We start from the raw sequence: 5,227 nt of genomic DNA on the forward strand, positions 1-5,227 counted from the left end.
CTCTAATAACAACTACTCTACTGACAACTACTCTACTGGCAACTACTCTACTAACAACTACTCTACTAACAACTACTCTACTGACAACTACTGACAACTACTCTAACAACAACTACTCTACTGACAACTACTCTACTGACAACTACTGACAACTACTCTACTGACATAACAACTACTTCACTGACAACTACTCTAATAACAACTACTCTACTGACAACTACACTACTGGCAACTACTCTACTGACATGACAACTACTCTAATGACAACTACTCTACTGACATGACAACTACTCTAATGACAACTACTCTACTGGCAACTACTCTACTGACAACTACTCTACTGACAACTACTCTAATAACAACTACTCTACTGACAACTACTCTACTGGCAACTACTCTACTAACAACTACTCTACTAACAACTACTCTACTGACAACTACTGACAACTACTCTAACAACAACTACTCTACTGACAACTACTCTACTGACAACTACTGACAACTACTCTACTGACATAACAACTACTTCACTGACAACTACTCTACTGACAACTACTCTACTGACAACTACTCTAATAACAACTACTCTACTGACAACTACTCTACTGACAACTACTCTACTGACAACTACTCACCTGACAACTACTCTAATAACAACTACTCTACTGACAACTACTCTACTAACAACTACTCTACTAACAACTACTCTACTGACAACTACTCTACTAACAACTACTCTACTGACAACTACTCTACTGACAACTACACTACTGACAACTACTCTACTGACAACTACTCTACTGACAACTACTCTACTGGCAACTACTCTACTGACAACTACTCTACTGACAACTACTCTACTGGCAACTACTCTACTGACAACTACTCTACTGACAACTACTGTACTGACAACTACTCTACTGACAACTACTCTACAGACATGACAACTACTCACCTGACAACTACTCTAATAACAACTACTCTACTGGCAACTACTCTACTGACAACTACTCTACTGACAACTACTCTACTGACAACTACTCTACTGACCACTACTCTAATAACAACTACTCTAATAACAACTACTCTACTGACAACTACTCTACTGACAACTACTGACAACTACTCTACTGACAACTACACTACTGACAACTACTCTACTGACAACTACTGACAACTACTCTACTGACAACTACTCTACTGACAACTACTGACAACTACTCTACTGACAACTACACTACTGACAACTACTCTACTGACAACTACTGACAACTACTCTACTGACAACTACTCTAATAACAACTACTCTACTGACAACTACTCTACTGACAACTACTCTACTGACCACTACTCTACTGGCAACTACTCTACTGACCACTACTCTACTGACAACTACTCTACTGACAACTACTCTACTGACAACTACTCTACTGACAACTACTCTAATAACAAATACTCTACTGACAACTACACTACTGACAACTACTCTACTGACAACTACTGACAACTACTCTAACAACAACTACTCTACTGACAACTACTCTACTGACAACTACTGACAACTACTCTACAGACAACTACTCTACTGACATAACAACTACTCTACTGACAACTACTCTAATAACAACTACTCTACTGACAACTACTCTACTGACAACTACTGTACTGACAACTACTCTACTGACAACTACTCTAACAACAACTACTCTACTGACAACTACTGACAACTACTCTAACAACAACTACTCTACTGACAACTACTCTACTGACAACTACACTACTGACAACTACTCTACTGACAACTACTCTACTGACAACTACTCTACTGGCAACTACTCTACTGACAACTACTCTACTGACAACTACTCTACTGGCAACTACTCTACTGACAACTACTCTACTGACAACTACTGTACTGACAACTACTCTACTGACAACTACTCTACAGACATGACAACTACTCACCTGACAACTACTCTAATAACAACTACTCTACTGGCAACTACTCTACTGACAACTACTCTACTGACAACTACTCTACAGACATGACAACTACTCACCTGACAACTACTCTAATAACAACTACTCTACTGGCAACTACTCTACTGACAACTACTCTACTGACAACTACTCTACTGACAACTACTCTACTGACCACTACTCTAATAACAACTACTCTAATAACAACTACTCTACTGACAACTACTCTACTGACAACTACTGACAACTACTCTACTGACAACTACACTACTGACAACTACTCTACTGACAACTACTGACAACTACTCTACTGACAACTACTCTACTGACAACTACTGACAACTACTCTACTGACAACTACACTACTGACAACTACTCTACTGACAACTACTGACAACTACTCTACTGACAACTACTCTAATAACAACTACTCTACTGACAACTACTCTACTGACAACTACTCTACTGACCACTACTCTACTGGCAACTACTCTACTGACCACTACTCTACTGACAACTACTCTACTGACAACTACTCTACTGACAACTACTCTAATAACAAATACTCTACTGACAACTACACTACTGACAACTACTCTACTGACAACTACTGACAACTACTCTAACAACAACTACTCTACTGACAACTACTCTACTGACAACTACTGACAACTACTCTACAGACAACTACTCTACTGACATAACAACTACTTCACTGACAACTACTCTAATAACAACTACTCTACTGACAACTACACTACTGACAACTACTCTACTGACAACTACTCTAATAACAACTACTCTACTGACAACTACTCTACTGACAACTACTGTACTGACAACTACTCTACTGACAACTACTCTACAGACATGACAACTACTCACCTGACAACTACTCTAATAACAACTACTCTACTGACAACTACTCTAATAACAACTACTCTACTGACAACTACTCTACTGACAACTACTCTACTGACAACTACTCTACTGACAACTACTCTACTGACAACTACTCTAATAACAACTACTCTACTGACATGACAACTATTCACCTGACAACTACTCTACTAACAACTACTCTACTGACAACTACTCTACTGACAACTACTCTACTGACAACTACTCTACTGACAACTACTCTACTGACAACTACTCTAATAACAACTACTCTACTGACAACTACTCTACTGACATGACAACTACTCACCTGACAACTACTCTAATAACAACTACTCTAATAACAACTACTCTACTGACAACTACTCTACTGACAACTACTCTACTGACATGACAACTACTCTAATGACAACTACTCTACTAACAACTACTCTACTAACAACTACTCTACTGACAACTACTGACAACTACTCTAACAACAACTACTCTACTGACAACTACTCTACTGACAACTACTCTAATAACAACTACTCTACTGACAACTACTCTACTGGCAACTACTCTACTAACAACTACTCTACTAACAACTACTCTACTGACAACTACTGACAACTACTCTAATAACAACTACTCTACTGACAACTACACTACTGGCAACTACTCTACTGACATGACAACTACTCTAATGACAACTACTCTACTGACATGACAACTACTCTAATGACAACTACTCTACTGGCAACTACTCTACTGACAACTACTCTACTGACAACTACTCTAATAACAACTACTCTACTGACAACTACTCTACTGGCAACTACTCTACTAACAACTACTCTACTAACAACTACTCTACTGACAACTACTGACAACTACTCTAACAACAACTACTCTACTGACAACTACTCTACTGACAACTACTGACAACTACTCTACTGACATAACAACTACTTCACTGACAACTACTCTACTGACAACTACTCTACTGACAACTACTCTAATAACAACTACTCTACTGACAACTACTCTACTGACAACTACTCTACTGACAACTACTCTACAGACATGACAACTACTCACCTGACAACTACTCTAATAACAACTACTCTACTGACAACTACTCTACTAACAACTACTCTACTAACAACTACTCTACTGACAACTACTCTACTAACAACTACTCTACTGACAACTACTCTAATGACAACTACTCTACTGGCAACTACTCTACTGACAACTACTCTACTAACAACTACTCTACTGGCAACTACTCTACTGACAACTACTCTACTAACAACTACTCTACTGACAACTACTCTACTAACAACTACTCTACTGACAACTACTCTAATGACAACTACTCTACTGGCAACTACTCTACTGACAACTACTCTACTAACAACTACTCTACTGACATGACAACTACTCTACTAACAACTACTCTACTGACATGACAACTACTCTAATAACAACTACTCTACTGACAACTACTCTAATGACAACTACTCTACTGGCAACTACTCTACTGACAACTACTCTACTGACAACTACTCTACTGACAACTACTCTACAGACATGACAACTACTCACCTGACAACTACTCTAATAACAACTACTCTACTGACAACTACTCTACTGACAACTACTCTACTGACAACTACTCTACTGACAACTACTCTACTGACAACTACTCTACTAACAACTACTCTACTGGCAACTACTCTACTGACAACTACTCTACTAACAACTACTCTACTGACATGACAACTACTCTAATAACAACTACTCTAATGACAACTACTCTACTGACAACTACTCTACTAACAACTACTCTACTGGCAACTACTCTACTGACAACTACTCTAATAACAACTACTCTACTGACAACTACTCTACTGACAACTACTCTACTGACAACTACTCTACTGACAACTACTCTACTGACAACTACTCTAATGACAACTACTCTACTAACAACTACTCTACTGACATGACAACTACTCTAATAACAACTACTCTACTGACATGACAACTACTCTAATAACAACTACTCTACTGACAACTACTCTACTGACAACTACTCTACTGACAACTACTCTACTGACAACTACTCTAATAACAACTACTCTACTGACAACTACTCTACTGACAACTACTCTACTGACAACTACTCTACTGACAACTACTCTACTGACAACTACTCTAATGACAACTACTCTACTAACAACTACTCTACTGACATGACAACTACTCTAATAACAACTACTCTACTGACAACTACTCTACTGACAACTACTCTACTGACAACTACTCTACTGACAACTACTCTACTGACCACTACTCTAAT

This window comes from Salvelinus alpinus, chromosome 27, assembly GCF_045679555.1.
Source record: "Salvelinus alpinus chromosome 27, SLU_Salpinus.1, whole genome shotgun sequence".
NCBI lineage: Eukaryota > Metazoa > Chordata > Actinopteri > Salmoniformes > Salmonidae > Salvelinus > Salvelinus alpinus.